Source organism: Miscanthus floridulus, chromosome 9 (genome assembly GCF_019320115.1).
Source record: "Miscanthus floridulus cultivar M001 chromosome 9, ASM1932011v1, whole genome shotgun sequence".
Lineage (NCBI taxonomy): Eukaryota > Viridiplantae > Streptophyta > Magnoliopsida > Poales > Poaceae > Miscanthus > Miscanthus floridulus.
Window position 1 is genome coordinate 16,498,753 of NC_089588.1, and position 19,000 is coordinate 16,517,752.

General features: G+C 53.8%; 1 pseudogene; it reads left to right on the forward strand.

The window, feature by feature from the left end:
- The window catches only part of LOC136483481 (uncharacterized), a 257,753-nt pseudogene extending 238,855 nt beyond the window's left edge, over positions 1-18,898 (forward strand).
- The last annotated feature ends 102 nt before the right edge of the window (positions 18,899-19,000 follow it).

Here is a 19,000-nt window from a genome sequence, read left to right on the forward strand (position 1 = left end):
CCTATTCCGGAAGAGCAGGAATTTAAGAAGTATCTCAAGGCAAAAGCTGTGGGGATGGCGGCGGTGCAGAAGGCAAGGGCCAGACAACATTCTAGGCTGAAGTGGATTCGTGAAGGGGACGCCAATACCCGTCTTTTCCATATCTATGCAAATGCAAGAAGAAAAAAGACATTCGTAAGTGCGCTACATAGTGAGCAAGGAGTAGCAACGGTACAGCAAGATAAGATGAGAGTGGCTGAAGAATTTTTTTAGTAAAGCGATTGGAACAAACGCGTCCAGATCACGCCGGTTCAACTGGGAAGCATTGGGAATTGGGATATACACCTTTCGATCTGGAAGAATTGGATATGCCGTTTACAGTACAAGAATTATTTAGAATAGTAAAGTCGTTACCTTCAGAGAAAGCTCCCGGGCCGGATGGTTTCATTGGCGTTTTCTACAAAAAATTGTTGGGACGTAATCAAGAATGATCTTTTTGAAGCGGTTATGGGATTTTACAATCACAAGACCTCTAAAATGCACCTGTTCAACGAAGCAAACATTGTGCTCCTCCCCAAAAAACAAGACCCGGCGGCAATGACAGACTATAGACCGATTAGTCTAATTAACAGTCTTACCAAAATCATTACAAAACTCCTTGCAACAAGGCTGGCACCACATATGAATGAGTTGGTCTCCCAAGCACAAAATGCGTTCATCAAAAAAAGGTGTATCCATGATAATTTCCTATACGTTCAAAGAGTGATCCAGCTGCTTCATAAGAAAAAAAACAGCTAGCTCTTTTTATCAAATTGGACATCTCAAAGACTTTGTGTAAGCTGGCAATATTTGCTGGAAGTGCTAACTGCTTTGGGATTTAGTACTAAATGGCGCAATTGGATCTCCTCAATTCTAGGATCGTCATCTTCGAGAATCCTCATCAATGGAAGACCGACTCAATGTTAGTCGCTGAATTCTCACTCTTGGTAGTAGGAGAATTCTTACTCTCATCGAGAGAGGATGACACTAGGAGTTGGGGCAATTTTCTTGTCTATTTCTCACACAAGCTCACACAAATGCCATGCCAACCCAAGGGGTTGGGGTTACATATTTATAGGCTGCTAGCCAGCCAAGCATATGCCAAGATGCTAGTCTAAGATGCTAGTCTAAGATGCTAATATGCTGTCCTAGCTAAGATGCTGTCCTCTAGTCTAAGATGCTGTCCTCTAAGATGCTGTCCTCTAGTCTAAGATGCTGTCCTAAAAACAGAAAAACAGCCACAAGGACCATGACCATGTGAGCATCATAGCTCCACAAAGACCAGCCACACATGAGACTTATCCATCATTCTCCCCCTAAGTCTTGTGCGTCGTCTTGTGGGAGAGTTGAACCATCCCGGTCCTGGAGCAGAGCTCAAGGAACTTGATCCTCCCAAGGGGCTTGGTGAGCAGGTCCGCAAGCTGGTCCTTGGTGTTGATGTAGCTCGCCTTGATGCTCCCTTCCTCCAAACAGCTTCGGATGAAGTGGTACCTCACCCGGATGTGCTTGCTGCGTTCGTGGAACACGGGGTTCTTTGCCAGGGCCAGAGCGGACTTGCTGTCCACCCTGAGCTCCACCGCTCTAGTGTCTCTGCCGAGGAGATCACCAAGCAGTCGAGCGAGCCAGAGCGCCTGAGTCGAAGCGGTGGAGGCCGCTATGTACTCGGCCTCGCAGCTGGACAGGGCCACCACCTGCTGCTTGACCGACTGCCAGCTAACGAGGCACTTGCCGAGGAAGAAGAGGATCCCGCTCGTGCTCTTGCTGGTGTCGATGTCGCTGGCGTGGTCGCTGTCGCTGTACCCGACGAAGTGTGCCGCCCCAGGGCACCTCGGGTAGTAGAGGCCGTGGTCGAGAGTCCCCGCAACATAGCGGATGATCCTCTTCACAGCCTGCTGGTGCTCCGTCGTCGGTCGCTGCATGAACCGACTAACGTAGCCGACGGAGAATGCCAAGTCCGGCCGTGTGTGGGCGAGGTAGCGAAGGCTCCCCACAAGACGCCGGTACTGCGTAGCGTCCACCTCCTCCGTCGTGCTGTCGCGGCTCAGCTTCAGCCTCTCCTCCATCGGAGTGAGAGCTGGGTTGCAGTCGGTGAGCCCAGCTAGCTCAACGACGCGCTTGGCGTAGGCGGTCTGTCGAAGCGTGATCCCAGAGTCATCCTGGTGTACCTCGATTCCCAGGTAGAAGGAGAGAGGCCCCAGGTCACTCATCTGGAAGGTGGCCTTCATCTCTTCCTTGAATGCCGCCACCTCCGCATCCTTGGTGCCGGTGATCACCAAGTCGTCGACGTAGACACCCACCAACAGGGCATTACCTCCATTGCCCCGTCGGTAGATGGCCGCCTCGTGCGGGCTTTGCTCGAAGCCCATCCCCTTTAGCGTGGAATCCAGCTTGGCATTCCACGCCCTCGGTGCCTGCCGCAAGCCATAGAGGGCCTTGCGCAGGCGGAGCACCTTGCCCTCCTTGCCGGGGATCGCAAATCCCGGCGGCTGGTGCACGTAGACCTCCTTCAAGTCACCGTTAAGGAATGCCGACTTGACGTCCATGTGATGAACACGCCAGCCCTCTTGGGCAGCTAGCGCAAGGAGGAGTCGCACGGACTCCATCCGTGCCACGGGAGCAAAGGCGTCATCGAAGTCGACCCCCTCCTGCTGCACGAAACCTCGTGCCACCAAGCGAGCCTTGTGCTTGACGATGGCACCGGCTTCATCCCTCTTCAACTTGTACACCCACTTAAGGGTGATCGCGCGATGACCACGAGGAAGGTCAGCAAGCTCCCAGGTGCGGTTCTTCTCAACCGCATCCATCTCCAACTGCATCGCGGCGCGCCATGCCGCGTGTCTCTCGGCCTCTGCGAACGACCGAGGCTCGCCGTCGTCACACGCAAGGTGCAACTGCGCCTCCAGGTCCTCCAGGTCATGAGGCACCAGTCCCGGCACCAACTGGTCGCCGAGAAGGTTCTCCATCATACGGTACCACAACGGCTCGCCGTCGTGGTACGCGTCGATGCGCTCCTCGTCGTGAGAGAGCGGAGTAGCGAGCTCAACCGGGCTATGCTCGACACGAGCTGGTGTTGGAGTAGACGTGCCCGGAGAGGTGCCTGTCGGTGCTGGAGTGCGTGGCGTTGCCGGCTGTGGTGGAGCCGGCGAAGAACTCATCGCAGCCGAGGTCCTGGCTGGAGAGCGTGGAGCTGTCGGAGTAGCAGGCGCCGGGGTCGGTGGAGGCTCGGGGACTGGGGTAGATGCGCTCGCCAAAGAAGAGCTGCCTACTCCCCCAGCTCCCTCGAAGTGGACGTACTCGACAGTGAAGTCGTCGTAAGTCGGAGCCGAGCCATCGTCCACCGCCTTGTCCCACGCCCATCCTCGCCCTTCGTCGAACACAACGTCGCGCGCCGTGCGCACACGCTGTGTCTTCGGGTCGAGGATGCGGTAGGCCTTCGAGCCCTCCGCGTAGCCGATGAACACTCCCAGAGTGCTCCTGTCGTCGAGCTTGCTGATGTGGCCAAGCTCCTTGGCGAACGCGAGGCAGCCGAAGACCCGCAAGTGGGAGACCGCCGGCTTGCGCCCATGCCAAGCCTCGTACGGCGTCCTGCCGTCGAGCGCCTTGGTAGGCGAGCGGTTGAGGATGTAGACGGCCGTCACCACCGCCTCTCCCCAGAAGACAGCCGGCATCCCCCTCTGCTTGAGGAGGGCCCGAGCCATCCCCACAACCGTCTGGTTGCGCCGCTCGACGACGCCGTTCTGCTGCGGGCTGTACGGCGCGGAGTAGTGGCGCTGAATGCCCTCGTCAGCGCAGTACGACGCGAATTCAGCCGCCGTGAATTCACCGCCGTTGTCGGTGTGCAGCACGCGCAGCTTGCGGCCGCACTCCGCCTCCGCAGAAGCCTGCGCGCGTCTGATGGCGTCCGCAGCCTCTCCCTTGCTGCCGAGGACCATCACCCACATGTAGCGGGAGAGGTCGTCGACGAGCAGCAGGAAGTAGCGTCGTCCTCCCGGTGTGGCCAGTGTCACCGGGCCACACAAGTCCCCGTGCACGAGCTCGAGCCTCTCCTTGGCTCGAAAGCTCGCCTGCTGGGGAAAGGGGAGTCGCCTCTGCTTCGTCAACACGCAGACGTCGCAGAGCTGCTCCACATGGTCGAGGCACGGCAGGCCTCGCACCATCTCCGTGGCACTGAGCCGCTTCAGGGCCTCAAAGTGAAGGTGCCCGAAACGCTCGTGCCACTGCCACGCCTCGTCGTCCCGACGAGCAGCGAGACAGAGGGGTTGTGCCACCTGCACGTTAAGGACGTAGAGTCGATTTGCGCTTCTGGATACCTTGGCAAGAAGGCGACGACGACGATCCCAAATCCTCATGACTCCGTCCTCAACCACCACGCGCGAACCGTTCTCATCCAGCTGTCCCAAGCTGATGATGGAGTTCCTCAACGCGGGGATGTAGTAGACTCCGGTGAGCAGCCTGTGCTCACCAGACACGGCGGTGAAGATGATGGAGCCGACGCCCTTGATCTCCACGCCGGAGGCATCCCCAAACTTGACGGAGCCTCGGACGCTAGAGTCAAGCTCGGTGAAGAACTCCCGTCGACCGGTCATGTGATGGGTGGCGCCGGTGTCGAGGCACCACCCGTCAGTCTTGTCGTTGCCGGAGCTGTCGCCGAGGAGGGCGTGTGCTTTTGGCTCGTCAAGGTGGAGGAGAGCCGCTGCGGCCGGTGCCGCTGGAGGTAGCTCGATGCTGGCATGTGCCATGAACAGAGCCGGCTCCTCCTCCTCCGCCTGTGCGATGTGGGCCTGGCCGCGTCGTGGCTGTCGACAGTCCTTGGCCCAATGGCCAAGCTGGCCGCAGTTGCGGCAGGCGTCGTCTCGTGCCGGCTTGTGCCGGCCGGCGGCGCCGCCCTGGGCGCCTCCGCGGGCATCACCCTCGGCACGTCCTCGCGCCCCGGCCTGGGCGTCTCTGCGCGCCTTGCGTGGCTTGCCACGCTTGCGGCCGCCTGTCGCGGAAGAAGGCTCCCCCTTCCTCCGGTCACCCTGGCTGGCAAGCCACTGCTCCCGAGTAAGAAGGAGCTTCCCGCCAGTGGTGATGGGCCCTGAGAGGGGCTGTGGCTCATCACTATCGACGACCTTGAGGCGACCTATCACCTCCTCGATCGACATCGTGGAGAGATCCAACAGCGACTCGATCGAGCGAGCCATCTGCTTGTACTTCTCGGGGACGCAGCGGAAGAGCTTTTCGACAGCTCTCTCCTCGCCGTAGGTGTCGTCGCCGAACTGCACCATCTTCTGCAACAGAGTGTTGAGACGGAGAGCAAAGTCATCAACGTCCTCACCTGGCTTGAAAGCCAGGTTCTCCCACTCCTTGCGAAGTGCCTGCAGTGTGGACTTGCGGGCGCGGTCGCTGCCGATGCGTGCCGCAGCGATGGCGTCCCAAGCCTCCTTGGCAGTCCGCTTGCTGGTAAGCGAGAACTGCATCTCGGGCGGGACTGCAGCGATGAGAGCATCCAGCGCCCGTCGATCTAGGTCGTAGTCGACGTCGCCGTACCGGACTGCCTCCCACATGTGCCGCACCTGGAGCTTTACCCTCATCACCGCAGCCCACTCGACGTAGTTGGTCTTGGTGAGGGTAGGCCACCCACCGCCGGGACCGACGTCCCTGACAACAGCCTAGAGCCCGTGGTAACCACGGTACCGATCCGGGGAGAGAGAGCCACGCTGCCTGTGAAGGCCGCGCTCTCCATCGACCCGTCGGTACCGATCCGGGGAGAGAGAGCCACGCTGCCTGTGAAGGCCGCGCTCTCCATCGACCCGTCCGCCACCGTTGCCGTGCGCGCCTCCTCCAGGAGCGCCGCCGCCGTGCGCGCCTCCTCCAGGAGCGCCACCGGCGCGTCCGCGCCTGTCTGGGCTACCGCCGCGCTCGTGGGCGTGCGCGGCTGCCCCAGGAGCGCCACCGCCGTGCGCGCCTCCTCCAGGAGCGCCGCCAGCGCGTCCGCGCCTGTCTGGGCTGCCGCCACGCTCGTGGACGTGCGCGGCTGTCCACTGCGCCGCCCGCGCTCGCGCTGCCTCCCTCTCTAGCAGCTCGAGGTCCGCGTCGGCGGTGTCGTCAGCGGAAATGGAGCTGCCGATGCTGCCGCGCAGAGCCTCGACCTCCGCCGCCGCCGCACGCGCTGCATTCGCCGCCGCCGCTGCTTCCGCCTCCGCTCTGGCTGCTGCCAGCTCCGCCGCTGCTAGCCTCGACGCCCTTGCCGCCGCCGCAGCGGTCTCTGCCGCCGCTCGCTCGCGTTCCTCTGCCGCGGCAAGTTCGGCCTCCTGCCGACGCCGCGTGCTCGAGGCGACCGAGCGCTGAGACTGCCCTGCGGACATGACGCGCTACCGGGGGGCTGCTGCGTGGGAAGAGGGCTGCTTCAGACGAGCTGGGAGAGGAGTGAACAGGAGCGGCCGGAGGAGCTGCTGCTGCCAACAGCTGGGGCTGTTGTGGGGCTGGGAGAGAAGATGAGCAAGAGATGCTCAGGCTACAGGATAATACGGCTCTGATACCACTTGTTAGTCGCTGAATTCTCACTCTTGGTAGTAGGAGAATTCTTACTCTCATCGAGAGAGGATGACACTAGGAGTTGGGGCAATTTTCTTGTCTATTTCTCACACAAGCTCACACAAATGCCATGCCAACCCAAGGGGTTGGGGTTACATATTTATAGGCTGCTAGCCAGCCAAGCATATGCCAAGATGCTAGTCTAAGATGCTAGTCTAAGATGCTAATATGCTGTCCTAGCTAAGATGCTGTCCTCTAGTCTAAGATGCTGTCCTCTAAGATGCTGTCCTCTAGTCTAAGATGCTGTCCTAAAAACAGAAAAACAGCCACAAGGACCATGACCATGTGAGCATCATAGCTCCACAAAGACCAGCCACACATGAGACTTATCCATCACTCAAAACATCAAACATGCCAAGGGCTTGAGATAGGGAGACCCATTGTCGCCAATGCTATTTATCATTGCAATTGACCCGTTGCAAAGATTAATTGATCAAGCAGCTAGGCGGGGTCTCTTGCAACCTGTGCTACCAAGCAAGGCGAAGCTGCGATGCTCCCTTTATGCAGACGATGCAGCCCTATTTACACACCCCTCACCACTAGAATTATCCAGGCTTCAAATTTTTTTGATGTTATTCGGTGAGTGCTCAGGATTGAAGATGAATATGAACAAGACTGAGATTTTCCCAATACGGACGCAACCCGGCATGGTGAACAATATTGTACAAAACTTCCCAGGAAAGATAGGCACGTTCCCTGGGAAATATCTGGGACTGCCTCTCCACACGAGAAAATTAAGGAAAATAGAAGTGCAGCCCTTGATAGACAAGATTGGAGTGAGACTTCCTGGATGGAAGGGGAAATTTCTTTCATCAGCCAGAAGAGAAACATTGGTTAAACACAGTGTTGTCAAGTTTGCCAATCTATCACTTAACTGTTTTCCAAGCACAGAAGTGGCTTCTAAAGAAAATCGATCGCATTAGAAGAAGTTTTCTGTGGCGGGGGAAACTCCAGACAAAGTTAGCGGGGTGCATTCGTTAATCAACTGGCCCATGACTTGTTTACCCAAGATCAAGGGCGGCTTGGGGATCTTGGACCTGGACAGATTTACTAGAGCTCTTAGGCTTCGATGGCTGTGGTTCCAATGGAAGCAGAAAAATAGAGCGTGGATTGACTTGGAAATTCCATGCGACAAAGCGGACCGAGACCTCTTCTATGCATCAACTATAGTGTCTGTTGGGAACACAAAGACGGCCCCCTTTTGGACGTCCAGTTGGATCAATGGGACCATGGCGAAGTCACTAGCGCCACTACTGTACGCAAAGACAAGAAGAAAAAAGATAACCGTCCATCAAGCACTAACAAATGAAAAATGGATCGATCATATTTATCCACCTACAACGCACAAGGAAGTAACACAATTTGTCAGGCTTTGGGAGGCAGTACGTGGAGTCGCTCTAAATGAAACAGTTGAGGATGCTATTACTTGGAGATGGACGGCAGATGGTGAATACATCACAACTCCACAAACAGTGCTTATCAGGTTCAGTTTGTTGGCGTTTTCAGCAGGATCAAGTTGACACCAATATGGAAGGCTAAAGCTGAACAGAAATGTCAATTTTTCACAGGGACCTTGATGCATAAGAAGATTCTTATAGCAAACAATCTTTTCAAGCGAGGATGGACTGATGACACATATTGCAAGCTCTGCATAAATGATCAGGAAACTCCGGTGCACCTTTGCAAGGACTGCCCTTTTACCAAGGAGGTTTGGAGCTATATAAAACAATGGTTCAATTTCTCAGTGCTGGATTGAGTTAGTACAATAGTTTCCCTGATAGATAAACCTAGTGTCGACACTTGTATCTTACTTTTCTGTAAAGTAGGAAAGTAGAAGATGCTCTCTGCAGATGCCCTCTACCCCTCGCCCATAAAAGCAGGGGTAGTGCTATTGTAAAGAACATCCAATTGCATTTTCAATTCCAACAAGCGGCCAAGGCTAAGCTGCCCTCTCGCTTTTTAGATCGGATCTAGATATGAGATCGATCTCGTGATTCGTGGCCAACAACAGGTATCAGAACCTAGGTTCTTGAGATTCCGGTGAGCAGCCATGTCAACCGCTAGCCAGATCTCGAGAGCGCTTGCCGCTGCTGTCATTGCTGGTGCGGTGAGGAACCCCGGTGATGCAGCAGTAGTAGGAGCCGATGACCGCGCGATGCGCCTTGCTGCCATAGAGGCAACGGTTGTGGCAGCAATCGAGACAGCCAGGCAAGCGACGGCTACGGCTCAAGCCATGGCGGCCGCGGCTGTAGCGCTGCGCGTTGAGATGGAGCGGGAGCTGCTCGATGGGTCGTGAAGCCCAGCAGGGCATCGTCCTCTGTCATCGTCACCAGAGCGGCGTCGTGGACGTCACGGCCGCTCGTCGGTGGCACGGCCGGTGGTGCTGACCGTCTACCGTGACTCTAGAGTGGGGACGCCTTGGCCGATGCTTACAAGGACAAACTACCACGAGTGGAGCCTATTGATGTAGGTAAAGATGCAGGCCTGGCAGATCTGGGATGCGGTCGAGTTCAGAGATGTCGAGTTCCACGACGACCGGTGGGCACTGGAGGCGTTGTGCGCCGCCATGCCACCGGAGATCAGCGCCGTGCCGCCTCCCTCGCCAACAAGGCGACGACAAAGGAGGCCTAGGACTCCATCGCCATTGCACGTCTCGACGACCACCGCATCCATCAAACGACGCTGCAGCGGCTCCGACAAGAGTGGGAAGGCCTCGCCTTTAACCCCGGTGAGCAAGTCGAGGACTTTGCCTTTCGCCTTTCTAGCCTAAAGGAGCAGATAGCGTGAAATGGCGACACCGACATCATCGATGCTTGCGGGTGGAGAAGCTCCTGCGTTGCATCCAGAAGAAGTACTCCCAAATCGTGCTGACGATCGAGATGCTCCTCGACTTCGAGGCGCTCTCCATCGAGGAGGTCACTGGGAGGATCAAGGCGGTGCAAGTTTGCGAGGAGGCGCCTCACACCGAGCCGAGCACCACCGGAGGCAAGCTGCACTACACAGCCGAGCAGTGGCGGGCCTTCGACAAGAAGAAGAAGGACGAGGCTTCTGGCTCTGGTCTGCCCAGGGAGCGTCATCGCCGACCATGCATGGCAAGAAGAAGGAGGACAAGGGACCCTGGGGGTAGGCTAGTGCTGATGGCGGCACCGCCGCCTAGCGCAAGGTGACCCAAGATGATACCTACCTCAACTGCGGTAGGACTGGCCATTGGACCAAGGACTGCCGCCTGCCTCCATGCCGCGGTGGGGAAGCCCACGTCGCGCTAGCAGAAGGGTAGGATCATCCCCTTTTCTTGGTGCACGAGTGCATTGAGCTGCGGCAAGAAATAGGGGAGAAGGAGAAAAATTCAAGCCTTCCCCTTCCCTCACCGGTCGGCTCCACCCTGCTTCACCTTGATGAGCTGCGCACCCACGCTTTCCTCGGCACCGGCCCTGGCGACGACAAGATCAACGGCTGGTACCTTGACACCAGTGCCACCCACCATATGACTGGTCGGCGTGAGTTCTTCTCCGACTTGGACTCCGGCGTGCGAGGCTCCATAAAGTTTAGGGACACCTCCACCGTCGAGATCAAGGGTGTCGACTTCGTCGTTTTCGCCACCAAGACCGGCGAGCACCGGATGCTCACCGATGTTTACTACATCCCCGCGCTAAGGAACTCCATCATCAGCTTGGGACAGCTGGATGAGAATGACTCACGCGTGGAGATCAAGCATGGGGTACTGCGCATCTAGGATCACCATTGCTGACATCTCACCAAGGTGAACAGAGGCACAAATCACGTTTATGTTCTCCATGTGCAGGTGGCGCAACCCATGTGCCTTGCAGCCCGTTGCGATGACGACGCATGGCGGTGGCACGAGCGCTTTGGGCACCTCAACTTCGAGGCCCTGAAGCTGCTCGGCAACAAGGAGATGGTGTAGGGAATGTCGTGGATCGACCATGTGGAGCAGTTCTGCGACACCTGTGTCCTCACCAAGCGGCGGCAGCTCCCCTTTCCCCGCCAAGCGAATTTCCGTGCCAAGCAGAAGCTAGAGCTCATGCACGCCGACCTCTGTGGACCAGTGACTCCAGCCACACCTGGAAGACGATGCTACTTCCTCCTTCTTGTCGATGACGTGTCCCGCTACATGTGGGCAGTCCTGCTTGACACCAAGGCGGCAGCAGCGGATGCCATCAAGTGCCACCAAGCAGCTGCCGAGAAGGAGTGCGGCCACAAGCTCTGGGTGTTGCGTATGGACAACAACGGTGAGTTCACGGTGGCTAAGTTTGTGGTGTACTACACCAACTAGGGGGTTCAGCATCACTACTCCACGCTGTACACTCCACAGTAGAACGGCGTCATCGAGTGCCGAAACCAGACAGTGGTCACCACTGCCCATGCCCTTCTCAAGCAGCGGGGCATGTCGGAGATCTACTGGGGAGAGGCCGTGATGACCGTCGTGCACCTGCTCAACCGCTCACCAACCAAGGCGCTCGATGGCAAGACGCTGTATGAGGCCTGGCATGGGCGCAAGCCGACAGTAAGCTATTTGCGTGTGTTCAACTGCCTGGCATTCGTCAAGGAGCTCGGCCATGTCGGCAAGCTCAATGATCGCAGCTCACCGGGGGTCTTCATGGGCAACGCTGAAGGGGCTAAGGCCTATCACGTGTTCAACCCGGTGACACAGCGTGTGCGAGTGGCGTGCGACATGGTGTTTGACGAAGGTCACGGCTGGGCATGGGACAAGATGGCTGATGATGGATCGGTGACAGCTGTGCGCGACTTCACCATTGAGTATGCATGGGTGGAGTCGCGTCGACCACTGCATCAGCCTCGCCAACCACTGCACCAGCCTCATCGACCACTTCACCAGCTTCACCGACCACTTTGCCAGCTCCACTGCTCTCACCATCACCTAATCTGGGGGAGCTCGGCAACTCCTCGGTGGCGGTCGAAGCTCATCGACAGTGCTCGACAGCTCGTCGGCAACCCAGCCGACCACTCAGGTTTCGCAGCAGACCACATCGGCACTGCAGCGGACCACTCCATCACCCACTCTGACCACCGGAGACTGGTCGGCGACTACAGGAACTTCACCAGCAGCCGATCCGACCACACCATCTTTGTCCCCCGAGCACGATATCTCCTGCCTCGACTACTGGTCGGCAGTCTGAGATCGAGTTCGTGACTCTGCTGGAGGATGATGAAGACCGCCTGGATGCCTACTACGATGATGAGCCTCTGTTGTACCGCACGATGGCGAACATCCTCGACGACCAGTCTGCCTCAGGACAGGCAGAGCGGCTCTTCACCCAACTTCATCTGACACACGCCAGTGAGCCGAGCACTTATGCTGAAGCGCAGGGTGATCTGGCGTGGTGAGCGGCGATGGAGCAGGAGCTCAAGTCCATCGAGCAGAACCGCACTTGGGAGTTGGTACCACTGCCCAGCGGCCACCGCCCCATCACCCTCAAATGGGTGTTCAAGCTCAAGAAAGATGAGCAGGGCGCGGTGATCAAGCACAAGGCGTGACTTGTGGTGCGCGGCTTCATCCAGCAAGAGGGGATCAACTACGACGACGCCTTCGCCCCTATGGCACACATGGAGTCAGTCCATGTCCTTCTCATGCTGGCAGCTCAGGAGGGGTGGGGGTGCACCACATGGACGTGAAATCCGTCTTCCTCAACGGCGACCTCAAGGAGGAAGTGTACGTGCACCAGCCACTGGGCTTCGCCGTCGTCGGAGAAGAAGGCAAGGTGTACCACCTGCGCAAGGCTCTCTACGGCCTGTAGCAAGCCCCGTAAGCCTAGAACGCAAAGCTCGACGCCAAGCTCAAGAAGATGGGCTTCTAGCAGAGCGCGCATGAGGCGGCGGTGTATCGGCGGGGCAGCGGGTGCTCTGTCCTGCTCATCGGCGTCTACGTCGATGACCTCATCATCACCAACGCTGAAGGAGACAGAGTGGAGGCGTTCAAGGCGTAAATGAAGAAGGAATTTGACATGAGCGACCTCGGCCTCCTCTACTTCTACCTCAGCGTCAAAGTGCGCCAAGACCCCAGCGGCATCACCCTCCGCCAAACCCACTACGCTAAGCGCATCCTAGAGCTCGGTGGCATGACGGGCTGCAATTCAGCCCACACAGCGATGGAGGAGCGGCTTAAGCTCAGTCGGGACAGCACGGCGGAGGAGGTCGACTCCACACACTACCAGCGGCTAATCGAAAGCTTGCGCTACCTGGTCCATACCCGACCGGACCTTGCGTTCGCCGTCGGGTATGTAAGCCGGTTCATGGAGCGGCCCAAGATGGAGCATCTGCAGGCCATCAAGCGCATCCTTCGCTACGTGGCGGGCACCCTCAACTATGGTCTACACTATGGCAGGGCCCCCAACACAGCGCGCTTCTTCGGCTACTGCGATAGTGACCTCGCCGGTGATGTGGACCCCAACAAGAGCACAACCGGGAACATGTTCTTCCTCGGTGGTTGCTTGGTCAGCTGGCAGTCCCTCAAGCAGAAGGTGGTGGCCCTCTCAAGCTGTGAAGCTGAGTACATCGCCACCACCACTGCAACAACTCGGGCTCTCTGGCTGTCGAGGATGCTGGCAGAGCTCCTCGGCAGAAATGTGGATGTGGTTGAGCTGAAGGTGGATAGCAAGTCTGCTCTAGCTCTGGCCAAGAATCCTATCTTCCATGAAAGAAGCAAGCACATTTGCATCAAGTACTATTTCATCAGGGATTACTTGGAGGATGGGAGCATCAAGGCCAGCCACACTGCCACCACTGATCAGCTGACTGATATCATCACCAAGTCACTGGGAAAGCTCAAGTTCCAAGAGATGAGGAAGAGGATTGGGCTACAGCAGATCACTTTCAGTGCTCGGCACAAGGCTTAGGGGGAGAATGATAGATAAGCCTAGTGTCGACACTTGTATCTTACTTTTCTGTAAAGTAGGAAAGTAGAAGATGCTCTCTGCAGATGCCCTTTGCCCCTTGCCCATAAAAGCAGGGGCAGTGCTATTGTAAAGAACATCCAATTGCATATTCAATTCCAACAAGCGGCCAAGGCCAAGCTGCCCTCTGGCTTTCCAGATCCGATCTAGATCTGAGATCCATCTCGTGGTTCCTGGCCAACATTCCCTACATACTTATTGGTGGAGATGCCGACGGAAAATTGACAGAAATCAAAGAAGGAAGGTAGACGGGATTTTCATCTACTTTTGGTGGAACATTTGGAAAGAGAGAAATAGAAGGATCTTTCGAAACAGCTCTCTTAGCCCAATGCAAGTTGCTGGCCTTTGCAAGGATGATATTTTGCAGTATCAGTTGGCAATGGCCCCCAGGAATGACGAACCACAACCTCAGTAGTGCAGCAGTTCCTATCATTTTTTTGTTTTCTTGTTTTCTTGTTGGTCTTCTGGTCCTTGGCCAACCCCCGGTTGGAGGTGGTTCCAGCTGTTTTCAGTTGTGTTGCGCTGTTTTCAGTAGTCTTCAGTAGCTGGTTTCTTCTGTTCTATGTCAGGGGGGTTGGCCTTGGGTAGCAGCTACTTCTCGGCTGCGTTCTGTAAAGTCTTGTACAGCTCCCCCCGCCCCGCCCCACCCTTTCTGTCGTCTAATAAAACTTGCGGCAAAGCTTTTGCCGTCCTTTCCAAAAAAAAAAATCGCTGACTACTCTGATGAAAAGAGAGATGGATTTCAGATCTATTAGAGGAGTAGCTGCACCTAGAGCACTATCAATCTTCGAAGACCTGCAAACTCTTGAGACAGTGGAAGCAAGCAAGGATTTGCCAGACCAACTGGAGAAACTGATGAAACTTGGAAGCTTGTCCGTTGATAACATAAGCAACCATCAATGTAAAATACTCTTTGCTGCTGTGTCAAAGCTACCATCTTTCAAGTCTGACTCTTTCTGCGTGTAGTGAAACAGAAGAATTGTCCTTCAAAGATCTCAGACCAACATCAAACAAGCTCAAGAGGCTGATTGTAAAGGGAAATTGGGAAACCAGGATGCTTCAATGTCCAATATTCCAGGAATATGGAGGAAATCTCAACTACCTCGAGATAAGCTGGTGCCAGCTCATCAACTGTGGACACTGGCATCACTAAATAACCTAACGTACTTGTGCCTTAATAGAGTAAAAAGTGAGCAAAATTTTGTCATTCGTGCAGGAGGCTTCCAACACCTCAAGACCCTTTGCTTAAAGGATATGCATGATGTTGTCTTATTGAAGATCGAAAAAGATGCCATTCCTTGTATTGAAGCATTGCATCTTATGTCAATGCCAAAGTTGGGGTTCATCCCTGAAGGTATTGAATTCCTTAGTTCCCTCAAGAAGCTTGTAATGGATATGGATACTCTGCACCCAGATTTTGAAGACCGATGGAATGAGTTTCGGTGGCTCATTCATATTCGAGAGATCCAAAAGATTTAGGGGCTTTGCAATATTTTTGTCTTTTACATCGACTGGCCTTACTATCTGGCATTTTAGCATTTAAATAGCGTAATAATAAACTGTCATCGTAGTGATCTGTGAGTTTACCATTGCTTGTGTGTATTTGATGAAACATTGCTCTTCATTAGAGGATGGACCAAGAGCCTAAAATCAGAATTACATGTATATTTTTCAAATTTGAGTTGTAATTTTGTTTAAACTTTCTTTTTCTTCATAGGGGAAACCCTTAGCAGGGTGCCAAGGTATGAGGTTTTTTAACGAGGCGGTATCCTTTGTAAACATTACAATATGGAATATATTGAACTTTCCCCCATATTTCTCTCCCTGTGATTGTACATGACAGAATGCCAAAGCAAAGCTGCCCTTGTACATGAAGTGCGCTCGATTATCACCAGGGCCTTGATGACAAAACAAAAATATAAGTCTCACGCTCAACTCATCGTGACCAACTAACCAACACCATCCAAGCAATCTCAGCAAATTAGTTGTCATCATTGCTAAAAAAAACTTAATTGAAAGCAAACGCCTTTCATCATTCAAACAAGACATCGCATCATTGTAAAACAAAAGTGTCGATTCAATATGACCAAGGCCATCATCTCTAGTGAGGTTTCATTTCATTCATAAACGAATTGATCGAAATACTCAAAATTTATTTCTACAGAACCAACCACAACCATTAAACATACGTAAAATGCTATTTCCATTGGCACTTCCTTGGCACTTCCTATAACTGCCAATGTGCAAGGCCAGATTTGCACAAACAGGGTTGAATACATCTCCATAGGCAGTGGCTTAGAGCATTTACAAGAGACTCTTTATATCTTTCCTAGTTTATAGGAAAAGAGATTTTGATGAAAAAATACTCTCCAATAGACTCTTCAATTAGATATCCAAATATAGATATCCTCTATTCCGGATTTCTCGCTAGCCAAAAATGAAGAGCGATGATGGCTCTCTAGACTGCGCACAATATATAGATAAGCTGTTGGAGAATACAAAGATATAGAAAACAACTTTTACTCAAATGACTCTCCAAATGATGATTTATAGAGTAGATTTTAGGAAGGCTCTTGGAGATGCTCTTATGCAAACCGCATATACTAACTATTGCAAAGCAACAAAAAGAAGTAATTCTCCTGCGTAATCCATAAGAAAAAAGAAGTAATTCTGGAAATGGAAACCGCTCCTCTGGGTGGGGACACGCCGTGGCCGGCACAAGCAACCGCTGCTTATCCGTGTGGATGCCTACTGAGTGTGTCATCGCCAGTGCATGTCGCGTACATAGTGTTGTCCACGTGTTTCCATACGGTTATTCTTTCACTAGAAAAAATTAGTCATCCTAGGGAAAATTCATTTCCCAATAGTGTTGTTTCAAAACCGAAGGGAAATCTAACTTTTCCTGGGAATCTCATTGTTTTCCTAGGGGTAAACCAGTGAAATAGTCTCGAAACATAATACATGATGCCCTTGTGGTATGCATCCTTAGGATCTTTTAACAAACTGTAGGTGAATGAATCCCGCAGGCGCATCCTTGAAATTTTCAAGCGAGCATGGTGATTGGTGAGACTAAGTGGGACTGAACCACCTGGCAGCTTCGACAGAGCAATGCTACTGATGGTCTGCATCACAACCTTGCCCGTGATCTGGTCCGTCACATCACCTATCCCCGGAGATACCTGGCTTTCTTCTACTGCAACGCCACAGCTTTCGTCGCATCGCTGGTTATCCTGATCATCCGCCTAAGCAGCACATTCAGCACCCAAGGAATCAAGTACTACGCACTGCAGGTCGCCATGATCCCACCTTCTTGGGCTAATTGGCGCCAATGCTGCTTGAAGTTGCAGGCAAGTGTCCAAATCCGTGTACATCTCATTGATTGTGGTTCCAGTGTTCCTCTATGTCGGCATCCATGTTCTGGTGTTCATGCTTGAAGTCTTCCCAAATCATGCCACATGGAAGGAAATGGCGAAGGACAAGCTGGAGAAGTCTGTGCCCGAATGGCTATGGCTCAAGAAGTTGTTTGAGCCGCAGACCGAGGAGGAAGATGAGGAAATGAAATGGAAATTGGAGAAGAGCCGCAGGCTTCTGCTGCTCCTTGCCATTCTTGCAGCAGGCCTCACATACCAGGCCGGCATGAGTCCCCCGGACGGCTTCTGGCAACAGAACAAGACTGGCCATGTCGTCGGCAACCCAGTGCTCAATGACAACTATCGACGTCGTTACCTGGCTTTCTTTTACTGCAATGCAACTGCCTTCGTTGCATCTCTGGCCATCATCATGCTGCTGGTTAACAGAAAGCTTTCGACAAAGGGGATACAGTCCTATGCACTCAGGGTGTGCGTGATCCTTGACCTGGTCGGGCTCATGGGTGCCTTTGCTGCAGGGAGCTCCAGGAAGGTATCCACATCCATATATGTCTTCGTCCTGGGCCCTGTTTAGTTCCACTTCATTTTGCCAAATTTTTCAAGATTCCCCGTCACATCGAATCTTTGGACGCATGCATGAAGCATTAAATATAAATAAAAAATAAAACTAATTACACAGTTTAGACGAAATCCACGAGACGAATCTTTTAAGCCTAATTAGACTATGATTGGACACTAATTACCAAATAACAACGAAAGCGTTGTTGGAGTTGTTCCAAATTCACTCCAGGATATAGGCCAGGCTTCTGACGGAGCGAAGCGGAGGCCCGTCGCCGGAGGCTTGGGCCGGAGCGTAGCGGAGTCTGAAGCCGGCCCATCGGGTCTCGCCCCTGTGTTTGGGGGGTGGGGGGGCGGAGCCCCCCGCGGTACGGTACGGTATATACACCCTTGCTAGGGTTTCGTGGAGACTTGATTCTCTTGTAAGCCGCCATAGGCGTGTAACCCAAAACTCTTGAGATAGTGAGATTGTTGCTGGCTGGTGCCCGTGGTTTTTCCCCTTCACATCGGAGGGGTTTTCCACGTTAAATCGTGTGTCTCCTCTGTGGCTTGATTCTTTACTTCATATTCTTATACGTCGTTCATAACAAAGCGCTACATTTGCATTTTGCAAAAAAATTCGGAACTAAACTGGGCCCTGGTCTTTGCAGTTCTAGTATGCATCACGCTCCAAGTTATTCTGGTTGTGTCAGAGTCGGTTCAGGGTCTCTTGCAGGGACTCCTGTCCTTCTTTGACATAACGGAGGACGAAGCTGAGGACATATTGCCGCATACAGCTGCTGATGCAGAGGCACGAGATCCCTGGTTTGATTAGTTGCCCAAATACTTGGCTGCACTTGCAGCGGCTGTCACTTATCAAGGCGCCATGAGCCCGCCCGGTGGGGTCTGGGGGCAATGGCCAAGTTGGCCACATAGCTGGTGATCCGGTTCTTCGGAGCACCTATCCACGCCGGTACAAGGCCTTCTTCTACTGCAACGCGACTTCCTTCATGGCTTCTCCGGTGATTATGGTTTTGCTCCTGATCAAAAGAGTGAGCAGCGCACAGTCGGCGATCTTGGCACTGCATGCTGCCATGATCCTGGGCTTGTTTGGTCTCATGGGTGCCTATGCCGCCGGGAGCTGCAGGAGAGTCAGGACAAGTGCTTACATCTTGGCATTGGTGGTTGGGGCATCCGCATACATTGTTGTTCTTGTTGTCGTGTCCATAGGTATTGCAAAATGGGTGAAAAGAGTCATGTATGAAATGAGAGAACGGCTGATCCGGTGCTTCTCTCTAGAAGATTTGTAGAACCTGACGCCAAGAGCATAGAAGGGGAAGTCACAGGTGTGAAGGTTGTAGCCTTGTAATTACTATCTTTGTAAATGTATCTTTTGAACATTAGGTAGGCATCCAAATCTAGCATATTGTCTTTTAGAGCCATTGCTGTAATTTGACTAATCCATTGCGGCATTTCTTCACATCTCCTTAACTAGTGGCGCCTGAAAACTTGATTCCGTCCAGCAGACCATGTTCCTTGGAACTTTGAATAAGAAAACAAGAAGGTTGACAC